General features: G+C 40.1%; 33 non-coding genes across 33 annotated transcripts; 14 read left to right on the top strand and 19 right to left on the bottom strand.

The window, feature by feature from the left end:
- The first annotated feature begins 362 nt into the window (after positions 1-362).
- On the top strand, positions 363-435 carry Trnar-ccu. The gene has a single exon. It is a non-coding gene; the product is annotated as a tRNA-Arg (tRNA).
- Positions 436-1070: 635 nt separating this feature from the next.
- On the bottom strand, positions 1071-1152 carry Trnas-cga. The gene has a single exon. It is a non-coding gene; the product is annotated as a tRNA-Ser (tRNA).
- Positions 1153-1229: 77 nt separating this feature from the next.
- On the bottom strand, positions 1230-1303 carry Trnai-aau. Its single transcript has one exon. It is a non-coding gene; the product is annotated as a tRNA-Ile (tRNA).
- A 264-nt stretch (positions 1304-1567) lies between these two features.
- Trnar-ucu lies at positions 1568-1651 on the bottom strand. The gene is given in 2 exon segments: positions 1568-1603; positions 1615-1651. It is a non-coding gene; the product is annotated as a tRNA-Arg (tRNA).
- A 118-nt stretch (positions 1652-1769) lies between these two features.
- Trnas-uga lies at positions 1770-1851 on the top strand. Its single transcript has one exon. It is a non-coding gene; the product is annotated as a tRNA-Ser (tRNA).
- Positions 1852-2121: 270 nt separating this feature from the next.
- Positions 2122-2194, top strand: Trnar-ccu. Its single transcript has one exon. It is a non-coding gene; the product is annotated as a tRNA-Arg (tRNA).
- A 635-nt stretch (positions 2195-2829) lies between these two features.
- On the bottom strand, positions 2830-2911 carry Trnas-gga. The gene has a single exon. It is a non-coding gene; the product is annotated as a tRNA-Ser (tRNA).
- Positions 2912-2988: 77 nt separating this feature from the next.
- Positions 2989-3062, bottom strand: Trnai-aau. Its single transcript has one exon. It is a non-coding gene; the product is annotated as a tRNA-Ile (tRNA).
- A 264-nt stretch (positions 3063-3326) lies between these two features.
- Trnar-ucu lies at positions 3327-3410 on the bottom strand. The gene is given in 2 exon segments: positions 3327-3362; positions 3374-3410. It is a non-coding gene; the product is annotated as a tRNA-Arg (tRNA).
- Positions 3411-3528: 118 nt separating this feature from the next.
- On the top strand, positions 3529-3610 carry Trnas-uga. The gene has a single exon. It is a non-coding gene; the product is annotated as a tRNA-Ser (tRNA).
- A 411-nt stretch (positions 3611-4021) lies between these two features.
- On the top strand, positions 4022-4094 carry Trnak-uuu. The gene has a single exon. It is a non-coding gene; the product is annotated as a tRNA-Lys (tRNA).
- A 506-nt stretch (positions 4095-4600) lies between these two features.
- Positions 4601-4673, top strand: Trnar-ccu. The gene has a single exon. It is a non-coding gene; the product is annotated as a tRNA-Arg (tRNA).
- A 635-nt stretch (positions 4674-5308) lies between these two features.
- Positions 5309-5390, bottom strand: Trnas-cga. Its single transcript has one exon. It is a non-coding gene; the product is annotated as a tRNA-Ser (tRNA).
- A 77-nt stretch (positions 5391-5467) lies between these two features.
- Positions 5468-5541, bottom strand: Trnai-aau. Its single transcript has one exon. It is a non-coding gene; the product is annotated as a tRNA-Ile (tRNA).
- Positions 5542-5777: 236 nt separating this feature from the next.
- Positions 5778-5861, bottom strand: Trnar-ucu. Its single transcript is given in 2 exon segments — positions 5778-5813; positions 5825-5861. It is a non-coding gene; the product is annotated as a tRNA-Arg (tRNA).
- A 118-nt stretch (positions 5862-5979) lies between these two features.
- Positions 5980-6061, top strand: Trnas-uga. Its single transcript has one exon. It is a non-coding gene; the product is annotated as a tRNA-Ser (tRNA).
- A 411-nt stretch (positions 6062-6472) lies between these two features.
- Trnan-auu lies at positions 6473-6545 on the top strand. The gene has a single exon. It is a non-coding gene; the product is annotated as a tRNA-Asn (tRNA).
- A 506-nt stretch (positions 6546-7051) lies between these two features.
- Trnar-ccu lies at positions 7052-7124 on the top strand. The gene has a single exon. It is a non-coding gene; the product is annotated as a tRNA-Arg (tRNA).
- Positions 7125-7759: 635 nt separating this feature from the next.
- Positions 7760-7841, bottom strand: Trnas-cga. Its single transcript has one exon. It is a non-coding gene; the product is annotated as a tRNA-Ser (tRNA).
- A 77-nt stretch (positions 7842-7918) lies between these two features.
- Positions 7919-7992, bottom strand: Trnai-aau. Its single transcript has one exon. It is a non-coding gene; the product is annotated as a tRNA-Ile (tRNA).
- A 264-nt stretch (positions 7993-8256) lies between these two features.
- On the bottom strand, positions 8257-8340 carry Trnar-ucu. The gene is given in 2 exon segments: positions 8257-8292; positions 8304-8340. It is a non-coding gene; the product is annotated as a tRNA-Arg (tRNA).
- A 118-nt stretch (positions 8341-8458) lies between these two features.
- Trnas-uga lies at positions 8459-8540 on the top strand. Its single transcript has one exon. It is a non-coding gene; the product is annotated as a tRNA-Ser (tRNA).
- Positions 8541-8951: 411 nt separating this feature from the next.
- Positions 8952-9024, top strand: Trnan-auu. The gene has a single exon. It is a non-coding gene; the product is annotated as a tRNA-Asn (tRNA).
- A 506-nt stretch (positions 9025-9530) lies between these two features.
- On the top strand, positions 9531-9603 carry Trnar-ccu. Its single transcript has one exon. It is a non-coding gene; the product is annotated as a tRNA-Arg (tRNA).
- A 635-nt stretch (positions 9604-10238) lies between these two features.
- Trnas-cga lies at positions 10239-10320 on the bottom strand. Its single transcript has one exon. It is a non-coding gene; the product is annotated as a tRNA-Ser (tRNA).
- A 77-nt stretch (positions 10321-10397) lies between these two features.
- Positions 10398-10471, bottom strand: Trnai-aau. Its single transcript has one exon. It is a non-coding gene; the product is annotated as a tRNA-Ile (tRNA).
- A 264-nt stretch (positions 10472-10735) lies between these two features.
- Positions 10736-10819, bottom strand: Trnar-ucu. The gene is given in 2 exon segments: positions 10736-10771; positions 10783-10819. It is a non-coding gene; the product is annotated as a tRNA-Arg (tRNA).
- A 118-nt stretch (positions 10820-10937) lies between these two features.
- Positions 10938-11019, top strand: Trnas-uga. The gene has a single exon. It is a non-coding gene; the product is annotated as a tRNA-Ser (tRNA).
- Positions 11020-11997: 978 nt separating this feature from the next.
- Positions 11998-12070, top strand: Trnar-ccu. The gene has a single exon. It is a non-coding gene; the product is annotated as a tRNA-Arg (tRNA).
- Positions 12071-12705: 635 nt separating this feature from the next.
- Trnas-cga lies at positions 12706-12787 on the bottom strand. The gene has a single exon. It is a non-coding gene; the product is annotated as a tRNA-Ser (tRNA).
- Positions 12788-12864: 77 nt separating this feature from the next.
- Trnai-aau lies at positions 12865-12938 on the bottom strand. Its single transcript has one exon. It is a non-coding gene; the product is annotated as a tRNA-Ile (tRNA).
- Positions 12939-13250: 312 nt separating this feature from the next.
- Positions 13251-13332, bottom strand: Trnas-cga. The gene has a single exon. It is a non-coding gene; the product is annotated as a tRNA-Ser (tRNA).
- A 77-nt stretch (positions 13333-13409) lies between these two features.
- On the bottom strand, positions 13410-13483 carry Trnai-aau. The gene has a single exon. It is a non-coding gene; the product is annotated as a tRNA-Ile (tRNA).
- Between the last annotated feature and the right edge of the window lie 52 nt (positions 13484-13535).

Raw genomic sequence — 13535 nt, forward strand, 5'->3', positions numbered from 1 at the left:
TAATTCCTACGATGTAGAGAAAGTGCGAACCAAAAGGAAGTACATTCGGATATAGGTCGTGGAACATACACAAATAATGAAATGAGATAGTGAGAAAGAGTATCCCTCATTGTGAGAGTAGAAAGCCTTGATATTTGATACAACTAATTGCAATAGTAAATGTATGTCCAGTTATAGAACTCGAAAGCTGTAAATAGAGTTTGTAGTTAAGATTATTCAAAAAACATGGTTTTCAAGATTGAGACGATGTCCACAGACGGTAATCGCTGTATGTTTATACAACATGGGACGTTTGGCTATCTTCTAGGTAAAAGCTTTGCAATATAACGTCATTCCTCGAATAGGAGATTCAACATAACTCAGCCTTTGTGGCCTAATGGATAAGGCACCGGCCTCCTAAGCCGGGGATTGCGAGTTCGAGTCTCGCCAGAGGTAGCGAGCAACCGAAACTATAATTATCGAAAATCGTCGTTAAATTGGCAATTACTTGTCTTTTGTTTTACTGTTTTCAAGCAAAAATTTTCATTGGTCCAAGTGTTGGGAAATCGCTGAAATGGCATGCTTAAACTTGGAAACCTTTGCCAGTGACAATTACTTGGCAGCGGAACTTATTGTGCTGTTTTACAGGTGAACTCTGACTCTCTCATCCTTCTCTGCCGTCTTCACTGGTTCCTGGAGCAACAACGCGCTGAATTCAAGACGCTGGTCATGATGGTAAGGTGCATTCTCGGCAACGTGTACTTGTTGTCTCTCATCTACTTTTAGAAACTATCTAAACCTGGCCTACGATCACAGACCTCGACTTCGATGGACCTGACTGTTCTTACCACTCGTACGGACCATTGTTGAGAGCATGCCTTATCCAGGGTCACCCCGTTGCTTAGTTTGTCTTGTCTTGTCCAGGGCCATCACATATGCTAAAGACCTAAAGACCTTTCGTTCTTCTCTCACTGTGTACTCCCCTACTGATTTTAAACTTGGATGTTCTCCCAAAAAATGACTAGAAATAACTTCTGGCGTCACTTGATCAAATGTGGTGTAGTTACATTTACCAATAAAATGCCACAAAACGCAGATAGTAGGATTCGAACCTACGCTCCAAGATGGAAACTGATTTCGAGTCAGTCCCCTTAACCACTCGGCCATATCTGCTTTCACTATTTTAGCAAAATATTTCGAATGTATCAGTACCTTTTTAGAGTGGAAAATATTTAATGAAAGAATTATAGTGGCCCGTAAGAGGATCGAACTCATGACCTCCGCGTTATTAGCACGGCGCTCTAACCAACTGAGCTAACAGGCCAATAAATTCTTAATATATTAATAAAAGGTTCATTCATCATCAGTTAGGTATACTCTGTGTGTCTTTAGAGAGAATGATTTAAGGTATCTACCAAGCAAGGCTATATCAGCAGCCAATTTCAATCGTCACTGTGAAGGCAATGCAAGCCAGTGATATTCATTGAGTGTTCGAGATATATTTGTAGTTTTATTGATCTGACATGATTCCCCATGGTTTGTGGTTAACTACTACTCATCATGAACTAATAGTTTCGTCATATGCTATTAATCGTGGCGGGACTCGAACCCGCAATTTTCGGATAACTACTTTCATAGAAGTCCGACGCCTTATCCATTAGGCCACACGACCTACACTTAAAGAAAGTGCTAGGATTTTGCATCTCTCATTTAACCTGCTCTTCAGTAAGGTCAAACGGAAATATTGGTGAACCAATAAATATTATTACTAGATTGTCTGAAAAATCGGGGCAGTTGTGGCTGAGTGGTTAAGGCGATAGACTTGAAATCTATTCCTCTCTGAGGGCGTAGGTTCGAACCCTACCAACTGCGGTGAATTGCCATTTGTTTTGTGAGAGTAGAAAGCCTTGATATTTGATACAACTAATTGCAATAGTAAATGTATGTCCAGTTATAGAACTCGAAAGCTGTAAATAGAGTTTGTAGTTAAGATTATTCAAATAACATGGTTTTCAAGATTGAGACGATGTCCACAGACGGTAATCGCTGTACGTTTATACAACATGGGACGTTTGGCTATCTTCTAGGTAAAAGCTTTGCAATATAACGTCATTCCTCGAATAGGAGATTCAACATATCTCAGCCTTTGTGGCCTAATGGATAAGGCACCGGCCTCCTAAGCCGGGGATTGCGAGTTCGAGTCTCGCCAGAGGTAGCGAGCAACCGAAACTATAATTATCGAAAATCGTCGTTAAATTGGCAATTACTTGTCTTTTGTTTTACTGTTTTCAAGCAAAAATTTTCATTGGTCCAAGTGTTGGGAAATCGCTGAAATGGCATGCTTAAACTTGGAAACCTTTGCCAGTGACAATTACTTGGCAGCGGAACTTATTCTGCTGTTTTACAGGTGAACTCTGACTCTCTCATCCTTCTCTGCCGTCTTCACTGGTTCCTGGAGCAACAACGCGCTGAATTCAAGACGCTGGTCATGATGGTAAGGTGCATTCTCGGCAACGTGTACTTGTTGTCTCTCATCTACTTTTAGAAACTATCTAAACCTGGCCTACGATCACAGACCTCGACTTCGATGGACCTGACTGTTCTTACCACTCGTACGGACCGTTGTTGAGAGCATGCCTTATCCAGGGTCACCCCGTTGCTTAGTTTGTCTTGTCTTGTCCAGGGCCATCACATATGCTAAAGACCTAAAGACCTTTCGTTCTTCTCTCACTGTGTACTCCCCTACTGATTTTAAACTTGAATGTTCTCCCAAAAAATGACTAGAAATAACTTCTGGCGTCACTTGATCAAATGTTGTGTAGTTACATTTACCAATAAAATGCCACAAAACGCAGATAGTAGGATTCGAACCTACGCTCCAAGATAGAAACTGATTTCCAGTCAGTCGCCTTAACCACTCGGCCATATCTTCATTCACTAATTTAGCAAAATATTTCGAATCTATCAGTACCTTTTTAGAGTGGAAAATATTTAATGAAAGAATTATAGTGGCCCGTAAGAGGATCGAACTCATGACCTCCGCGTTATTAGCACGGCGCTCTAACCAACTGAGCTAACAGGCCAATAAATTCTTAATATATTAATAAAAGGTTCATTCATCATCAGTTAGGTATACTCTGTGTGTCTTTAGAGAGAATGATTTAAGGTATCTACCAAGAAAGGCTATATCAGCAGCCAATTTCAATCGTCACTGTGAAGGCAATGCAAGCCAGTGATATTCATTGAGTGTTCGAGATATATTTGTAGTTTTATTGATCTGACATGATTCCCCATGGTTTGTGGTTAACTACTACTCATCATGAACTAATAGTTTCGTCATATGCTATTAATCGTGGCGGGACTCGAACCCGCAATTTTCGGATAACTACTTTCATAGAAGTCCGACGCCTTATCCATTAGGCCACACGACCTACACTTAAAGAAAGTGCTAGGATTTTGCATCTCTCATTTAACCTGCTCTTCAGTAAGGTCAAACGAAAATATTGGTGAACCAATAAATATTATTACTAGATTGTCTGAAAAATCGGGGCAGTTGTGGCCGAGTGGTTAAGGCGATAGACTTGAAATCTATTCCTCTCTGAGGGCGTAGGTTCGAACCCTACCAACTGCGGTGAATTGCCATTTGTTTCACATGCTAGTATTTTCTAGTGGAACAACTCATTTTCAATCGTTTACTAGTATCTCAAATTTACGCATGATTACAAATATTAACTGTGCAGTCATGGGTATCCTAGGTCCCGGGATCTATCTCGGAACCGTGGAGCCATGACCTGTTACTTGGCGTTTCCAGAAACGTGTCTATTTTTCAGAACCAGTGCCGAAATGCATTATGGCGGTCTTTGAGTGTAGTTTACAAACACAAAATGTAGTCAGAGACAAATTATAGGATGAAAGAATGTGTACCCATTTTGTTTACGAAGAATAGAAAAACGTCCGTACTTCCGTCCGTAAAAGATCTATAAGCAATCGTAAAATTTAAAAATGAACTCGAACGGAAAACTATTGCAATACCAATTATTAAGCCCGGTTAGCTCAGACGGTAGAGCGCGGGACTTTTAATCCTGAGGTCAAGGGTTCAAGTCCCTTATCGGGCGGCTAGTCTTCTGATTATAGTTAGTATTGTTGGTTTTCCACCATTTATTATCAAGTTAATATCGTTTGAAATCATTCACCATTATGGGCAGAATTCATAGATGTTCATAGACGACAACACGAGTTCTCATGGTGTTTCTTTACGTTAATTCCTACGATGTAGAGAAAGTGCGAACCAAAAGGAAGTACATTCGGATATAGGTCGTGGAACATACACAAATAATGAAATGAGATAGTGAGAAAGAGTATCCCTCATTGTGAGAGTAGAAAGCCTTGATATTTGATACAACTAATTGCAATAGTAAATGTATGTCCAGTTATAGAACTCGAAAGCTGTAAATAGAGTTTGTAGTTAAGATTATTCAAAAAACATGGTTTTCAAGATTGAGACGATGTCCACAGACGGTAATCGCTGTATGTTTATATAACATGGGACGTTTGGCTATCTTCTAGGAAAAAGCTTTGCAATATAACGTCATTCCTCGAATAGGAGATTCAACATAACTCAGCCTTTGTGGCCTAATGGATAAGGCACCGGCCTCCTAAGCCGGGGATTGCGAGTTCGAGTCTCGCCAGAGGTAGCGAGCAACCGAAACTATAATTATCGAAAATCGTCGTTAAATTGGCAATTACTTGTCTTTTGTTTTACTGTTTTCAAGCAAAAATTTTCATTGGTCCAAGTGTTGGGAAATCGCTGAAATGGCATGCTTAAACTTGGAAACCTTTGCCAGTGACAATTACTTGGCAGCGGAACTTATTCTGCTGTTTTACAGGTGAACTCTGACTCTCTCATCCTTCTCTGCCGTCTTCATTGGTTCCTGGAGCAACAACGCGCTGAATTCAAGACGCTGGTCATGATGGTAAGGTGCATTCTCGGCAACGTGTACTTGTTGTCTCTCATCTACTTTTAGAAACTATCTAAACCTGGCCTACGATCACAGATCTCGACTTCGATGGACCTGACTGTTCTTACCACTCGTACGGACCATTGTTGAGAGCATGCCTTATCCAGGGTCACCCCGTTGCTTAGTTTGTCTTGTCTTGTCCAGGGCCATCACATATGCTAAAGACCTAAAGACCTTTCGTTCTTCTCTCACTGTGTACTCCCCTACTGATTTTAAACTTGAATGTTCTCCCAAAAAATGACTAGAAATAACTTCTGGCGTCACTTGATCAAATGTTGTGTAGTTACATTTACCAATAAAATGCCACAAAACGCAGATAGTAGGATTCGAACCTACGCTCCAAGATGGAAACTGATTTCGAGTCAGTCGCTTTAACCACTCGGCCATATCTGCATTTACTATTTTAGAAAAATATTTCGTATCTATCAGTACCTTTTTAGAGTGGAAAATATTTAATGAAAGAATTATAGTGGCCCGTAAGAGGATCGAACTCATGACCTCCGCGTTATTAGCACGGCGCTCTAACCAACTGAGCTAACAGGCCAATAAATTCTTAATATATTAATAAAAGGTTCATTCATCATCAGTTAGGTATACTCTGTGTGTCTTTAGAGAGAATGATTTAAGGTATCTACCAAGCAAGGCTATATCAGCAGCCAATTTCAATCGTCACTGTGAAGGCGACATAATATATTTGTAGTTTTATTGATCTGACATGATTCCCCATGGTTTGTGGTTAACTACTACTCATCATGAACTAATAGTTTCGTCATATGCTATTAATCGTGGCGGGACTCGAACCCGCAATTTTCGGATAACTACTTTCATAGAAGTCCGACGCCTTATCCATTAGGCCACACGACCTACACTTAAAGAAAGTGCTAGGATTTTGCATCTCTCATTTAACCTGCTCTTCAGTAAGATCAAACGGAAATATTGGTGAACCAATAAATATTATTACTAGATTGTCTGAAAAATCGGGGCAGTTGTGGTCGAGTGGTTAAGGCGATAGACTTGAAATCTGTTCCTCTCTGAGGGCGTAGGTTCGAACCCTACCAACTGCGGTGAATTGCCATTTGTTTCACATGCTAGTATTTTCTAGTGGAACAACTCATTTTCAATCGTTTACTAGTATCTCAAATTTACGCATGATTACAAATATTAACTGTGCAGTCATGGGTATCCTAGGTCCCGGGATCTATCTCGGAACCGTGGAGCCATGACCTGTTACTTGGCGTTTCCAGAAACGTGTCTATTTTTCAGAACCAGTGCCGAAATGCATTATGGCGGTCTTTGAGTGTAGTTTACAAACACAAAATGTAGTCAGAGACAAATTATAGGATGAAAGAATGTGTACCCATTTTGTTTACGAAGAATAGAAAAACGTCCGTACTTCCGTCCGTAAAAGATCTATAAGCAATCGTAAAATTTAAAAATGAACTCGAACGGAAAACTATTGCAATACCAATTATTAAGCCCGGTTAGCTCAGACGGTAGAGCGCGGGACTATTAATCATGAGGTCAAGGGTTCAAGTCCATTATCGGGCGGCTAGTCTTTTGATTTTAGTTAGTATTGTTGGTTTTCCACCATTTATTATCAAGTTAATATCGTTTGAAATCATTCACCATTATGGGCAGAATTCATAGATGTTCATAGACGACAACACGAGTTCTCATGGTGTTTCTTTACGTTAATTCCTACGATGTAGAGAAAGTGCGAACCAAAAGGAAGTACATTCGGATATAGGTCGTGGAACATACACAAATAATGAAATGAGATAGTGAGAAAGAGTATCCCTCATTGTGAGAGTAGAAAGCCTTGATATTTGATACAACTAATTGCAATAGTAAATGTATGTCCAGTTATAGAACTCGAAAGCTGTAAATAGAGTTTGTAGTTAAGATTATTCAAAAAACATGGTTTTCAAGATTGAGACGATGTCCACAGACGGTAATCGCTGTATGTTTATATAACATGGGACGTTTGGCTATCTTCTAGGAAAAAGCTTTGCAATATAACGTCATTCCTCGAATAGGAGATTCAACATAACTCAGCCTTTGTGGCCTAATGGATAAGGCACCGGCCTCCTAAGCTGGGGATTGCGAGTTCGAGTCTCGCCAGAGGTAGCGAGCAACCGAAACTATAATTATCGAAAATCGTCGTTAAATTGGCAATTACTTGTCTTTTGTTTTACTGTTTTCAAGCAAACATTTTCATTGGTCCAAGTGTTGGGAAATCGCTGAAATGGCATGCTTAAACTTGGAAACCTTTGCCAGTGACAATTACTTGGCAGCGGAACTTATTCTGCTGTTTTACAGGTGAACTCTGACTCTCTCATCCTTCTCTGCCGTCTTCACTGGTTCCTGGAGCAACAACGCGCTGAATTCAAGACGCTGGTCATGATGGTAAGGTGCATTCTCGGCAACGTGTACTTGTTGTCTCTCATCTACTTTTAGAAACTATCTAAACCTGGCCTACGATCACAGACCTCGACTTCGATGGACCTGACTGTTCTTACCACTCGTACGGACCATTGTTGAGAGCATGCCTTATCCAGGGTCACCCCGTTGCTTAGTTTGTCTTGTCTTGTCCAGGGCCATCACATATGCTAAAGACCTAAAGACCTTTCGTTCTTCTCTCACTGTGTACTCCCCTACTGATTTTAAACTTGGATGTTCTCCCAAAAAATGACTAGAAATAACTTCTGGCGTCACTTGATCAAATGTTGTGTAGTTACATTTACCAATAAAATGCCACAAAACGCAGATAGTAGGATTCGAACCTACGCTTCAAGATGGAAACTGATTTCGAGTCAGTCGCCTTAACCACTCGGCCATATCTGCATTCACTATTTTAGCAAAATATTTCGAATCTATCAGTACCTTTTTAGAGTGGAAAATATTTAATGAAAGAATTATAGTGGCCCGTAAGAGGATCGAACTCATGACCTCCGCGTTATTAGCACGGCGCTCTAACCAACTGAGCTAACAGGCCAATAAATTATTAATATATTAATAAAAGGTTCATTCATCATCAGTTAGGTATACTCTGTGTGTCTTTAGAGAGAATGATTTAAGGTATCTACCAAGCAAGGCTATATCAGCAGCCAATTTCAATCGTCACTGTGAAGGCAATGCAAGCCAGTGATATTCATTGAGTGTTCGAGATATATTTGTAGTTTTATTGATCTGACATTATTCCCCATGGTTTGTGGTTAACTACTACTCATCATGAACTAATAGTTTCGTCATATGCTATTAATCGTGGCGGGACTCGAACCCGCAATTTTCGGATAACTACTTTCATAGAAGTCCGACGCCTTATCCATTAGGCCACACGACCTACACTTAAAGAAAGTGCTAGGGTTTTGCATCTCTCATTTAACCTGCTCTTCAGTAAGGTCAAACGGAAATATTGGTGAACCAATAAATATTATTACTAGATTGTCTGAAAAATCGGGGCAGTTGTGGCCGAGTGGTTAAGGCGATAGACTTGAAATCTGTTCCTCTCTGAGGGCGTAGGTTCGAACCCTACCAACTGCGGTGAATTGCCATTTGTTTCACATGCTAGTATTTTCTAGTGGAACAACTCATTTTCAATCGTTTACTAGTATCTCAAATTTACGCATGATTACAAATATTAACTGTGCAGTCATGGGTATCCTAGGTCCCGGGATCTATCTCGGAACCGTGGAGCCATGACCTGTTACTTGGCGTTTCCAGAAACGTGTCTATTTTTCAGAACCAGTGCCGAAATGCATTATGGCGGTCTTTGAGTGTAGTTTACAAACACAAAATGTAGTCAGAGACAAATTATAGGATGAAAGAATGTGTACCCATTTTGTTTACGAAGAATAGAAAAACGTCCGTACTTCCGTCCGTAAAAGATCTATAAGCAATCGTAAAATTTAAAAATGAACTCGAACGGAAAACTATTGCAATACCAATTATTAAGCCCGGTTAGCTCAGACGGTAGAGCGCGGGACTATTAATCATGAGGTCAAGGGTTCAAGTCCATTATCGGGCGGCTAGTCTTTTGATTTTAGTTAGTATTGTTGGTTTTCCACCATTTATTATCAAGTTAATATCGTTTGAAATCATTCACCATTATGGGCAGAATTCATAGATGTTCATAGACGACAACACGAGTTCTCATGGTGTTTCTTTACGTTAATTCCTACGATGTAGAGAAAGTGCGAACCAAAAGGAAGTACATTCGGATATAGGTCGTGGAACATACACAAATAATGAAATGAGATAGTGAGAAAGAGTATCCCTCATTGTGAGAGTAGAAAGCCTTGATATTTGATACAACTAATTGCAATAGTAAATGTATGTCCAGTTATAGAACTCGAAAGCTGTAAATAGAGTTTGTAGTTAAGATTATTCAAAAAACATGGTTTTCAAGATTGAGACGATGTCCACAGACGGTAATCGCTGTATGTTTATATAACATGGGACGTTTGGCTATCTTCTAGGAAAAAGCTTTGCAATATAACGTCATTCCTCGAATAGGAGATTCAACATAACTCAGCCTTTGTGGCCTAATGGATAAGGCACCGGCCTCCTAAGCTGGGGATTGCGAGTTCGAGTCTCGCCAGAGGTAGCGAGCAACCGAAACTATAATTATCGAAAATCGTCGTTAAATTGGCAATTACTTGTCTTTTGTTTTACTGTTTTCAAGCAAACATTTTCATTGGTCCAAGTGTTGGGAAATCGCTGAAATGGCATGCTTAAACTTGGAAACCTTTGCCAGTGACAATTACTTGGCAGCGGAACTTATTCTGCTGTTTTACAGGTGAACTCTGACTCTCTCATCCTTCTCTGCCGTCTTCACTGGTTCCTGGAGCAACAACGCGCTGAATTCAAGACGCTGGTCATGATGGTAAGGTGCATTCTCGGCAACGTGTACTTGTTGTCTCTCATCTACTTTTAGAAACTATCTAAACCTGGCCTACGATCACAGACCTCGACTTCGATGGACCTGACTGTTCTTACCACTCGTACGGACCATTGTTGAGAGCATGCCTTATCCAGGGTCACCCCGTTGCTTAGTTTGTCTTGTCTTGTCCAGGGCCATCACATATGCTAAAGACCTAAAGACCTTTCGTTCTTCTCTCACTGTGTACTCCCCTACTGATTTTAAACTTGGATGTTCTCCCAAAAAATGACTAGAAATAACTTCTGGCGTCACTTGATCAAATGTTGTGTAGTTACATTTACCAATAAAATGCCACAAAACGCAGATAGTAGGATTCGAACCTACGCTTCAAGATGGAAACTGATTTCGAGTCAGTCGCCTTAACCACTCGGCCATATCTGCATTCACTATTTTAGCAAAATATTTCGAATCTATCAGTACCTTTTTAGAGTGGAAAATATTTAATGAAAGAATTATAGTGGCCCGTAAGAGGATCGAACTCATGACCTCCGCGTTATTAGCACGGCGCTCTAACCAACTGAGCTAACAGGCCAATAAATTATTAATATATTAATAAAAGGTTCATTCATCATCAGTTAGGTATACTCTGTGTGTCTTTAGAGAGAATGATTTAAGGTATCTACCAAGCAAGGCTATATCAGCAGCCAATTTCAATCGTCACTGTGAAGGCAATGCAAGCCAGTGATATTCATTGAGTGTTCGAGATATATTTGTAGTTTTATTGATCTGACATTATTCCCCATGGTTTGTGGTTAACTACTACTCATCATGAACTAATAGTTTCGTCATATGCTATTAATCGTGGCGGGACTCGAACCCGCAATTTTCGGATAACTACTTTCATAGAAGTCCGACGCCTTATCCATTAGGCCACACGACCTACACTTAAAGAAAGTGCTAGGGTTTTGCATCTCTCATTTAACCTGCTCTTCAGTAAGGTCAAACGGAAATATTGGTGAACCAATAAATATTATTACTAGATTGTCTGAAAAATCGGGGCAGTTGTGGCCGAGTGGTTAAGGCGATAGACTTGAAATCTGTTCCTCTCTGAGGGCGTAGGTTCGAACCCTACCAACTGCGGTGAATTGCCATTTGTTTCACATGCTAGTATTTTCTAGTGGAACAACTCATTTTCAATCGTTTACTAGTATCTCAAATTTACGCATGATTACAAATATTAACTGTGCAGTCATGGGTATCCTAGGTCCCGGGATCTATCTCGGAACCGTGGAGCCATGACCTGTTACTTGGCGTTTCCAGAAACGTGTCTATTTTTCAGAACCAGTGCCGAAATGCATTATGGCGGTCTTTGAGTGTAGTTTACAAACACAAAATGTAGTCAGAGACAAATTATAGGATGAAAGAATGTGTACCCATTTTGTTTACGAAGAATAGAAAAACGTCCGTAAAAGATAAATAAGCAATCGTAAAATTTAAAAATGAACTCGAACGGAAAACTATTGCAATACCAATTATTAAGCCCGGTTAGTTCAGACGGTAGAGCGCGGGACTTTTAATCCTGAGGTCAAGGGTTCAAGTCCCTTATCGGGCGGCTAGTCTTTTGATTTTAGTTAGTATTGTTGGTTTTCCACCATTTATTATCAAGTTAATATCGTTTGAAATCATTCACCATTATGGGCAGAATTCATAGATGTTCATAGACGACAACACGAGTTCTCATGGTGTTTCTTTACGTTAATTCCTACGATGTAGAGAAAGTGCGAACCAAAAGGAAGTACATTCGGATATAGGTCGTGGAACATACACAAATAATGAAATGAGATAGTGAGAAAGAGTATCCCTCATTGTGAGAGTAGAAAGCCTTGATATTTGATACAACTAATTGCAATAGTAAATGTATGTCCAGTTATAGAACTCGAAAGCTGTAAATAGAGTTTGTAGTTAAGATTATTCAAAAAACATGGTTTTCAAGATTGAGACGATGTCCACAGACGGTAATCGCTGTATGTTTATATAACATGGGACGTTTGGCTATCTTCTAGGAAAAAGCTTTGCAATATAACGTCATTCCTCGAATAGGAGATTCAACATAACTCAGCCTTTGTGGCCTAATGGATAAGGCACCGGCCTCCTAAGCCGGGGATTGCGAGTTCGAGTCTCGCCAGAGGTAGCGAGCAACCGAAACTATAATTATCGAAAATCGTCGTTAAATTGGCAATTACTTGTCTTTTGTTTTACTGTTTTCAAGCAAAAATTTTCATTGGTCCAAGTGTTGGGAAATCGCTGAAATGGCATGCTTAAACTTGGAAACCTTTGCCAGTGACAATTACTTGGCAGCGGAACTTATTCTGCTGTTTTACAGGTGAACTCTGACTCTCTCATCCTTCTCTGCCGTCTTCACTGGTTCCTGGAGCAACAACGCGCTGAATTCAAGACGCTGGTCATGATGGTAAGGTGCATTCTCGGCAACGTGTACTTGTTGTCTCTCATCTACTTTTAGAAACTATCTAAACCTGGCCTACGATCACAGACCTCGACTTCGATGGACCTGACTGTTCTTACCACTCGTACGGACCATTGTTGAGAGCATGCCTTATCCAGGGTCACCCCGTTGCTTAGTTTGTCTTGTCTTGTCCAGGGCCATCACATATGCTAAAGACCTAAAGACCTTTCGTTCTTCTCTCACTGTGTACTCCCCTACTGATTTTAAACTTGGATGTTCTCCCAAAAAATGACTAGAAATAACTTCTGGCGTCACTTGATCAAATGTTGTGTAGTTACATTTACCAATAAAATGCCACAAAACGCAGATAGTAGGATTCGAACCTACGCTCCAAGATGGAAACTGATTTCGAGTCAGTCGCTTTAACCACTCGGCCATATCTGCATTCACTATTTTAGCAAAATATTTCGAATCTATCAGTACCTTTTTAGAGTGGAAAATATTTAATGAAAGAATTATAGTGGCCCGTAAGAGGATCGAACTCATGACCTCCGCGTTATTAGCACGGCGCTCTAACCAACTGAGCTAACAGGCCAATAAATTCTTAATATATTAATAAAAGGTTCATTCATCATCAGTTAGGTATACTCTGTGTGTCTTTAGAGAGAATGATTTAAGGTATCTACCAAGCAAGGCTATATCAGCAGCCAATTTCAATCGTCACTGTGAAGGCAATGCAAGCCAGTGATATTCATTGAGTGTTCGAGATATATTTGTAGTTTTATTGATCTGACATGATTCCCCATGGTTTGTGGTTAACTACTACTCATCATGAACTAATAGTTTCGTCATATGCTATTAATCGTGGCGGGACTCGAACCCGCAATTTGCCGCAAATGCCACAAAACGCAGATAGTAGGATTCGAACCTATGCTCCAAGATGGAAACTGATTTCGAGTCAGTCGCCTTAACCACTCGGCCATATCTGCATTCACTATTTTAGCAAAATATTTCGAATCTATCAGTACCTTTTTAGAGTGGAAAATATTTAATGAAAGCATTATAGTGGCCCGTAAGAGGATCGAACTCATGACCTCCGCGTTATTAGCACGGCGCTCTAACCAACTGAGCTAACAGGCCAATAAATTCTTAATATATTAATAAAAGGTTCATTCATCATCAGTTAGGTATA

Source organism: Daphnia pulicaria, chromosome 6, assembly GCF_021234035.1.
Source record: "Daphnia pulicaria isolate SC F1-1A chromosome 6, SC_F0-13Bv2, whole genome shotgun sequence".
Taxonomy (NCBI): Eukaryota; Metazoa; Arthropoda; class Branchiopoda; order Diplostraca; family Daphniidae; genus Daphnia; species Daphnia pulicaria.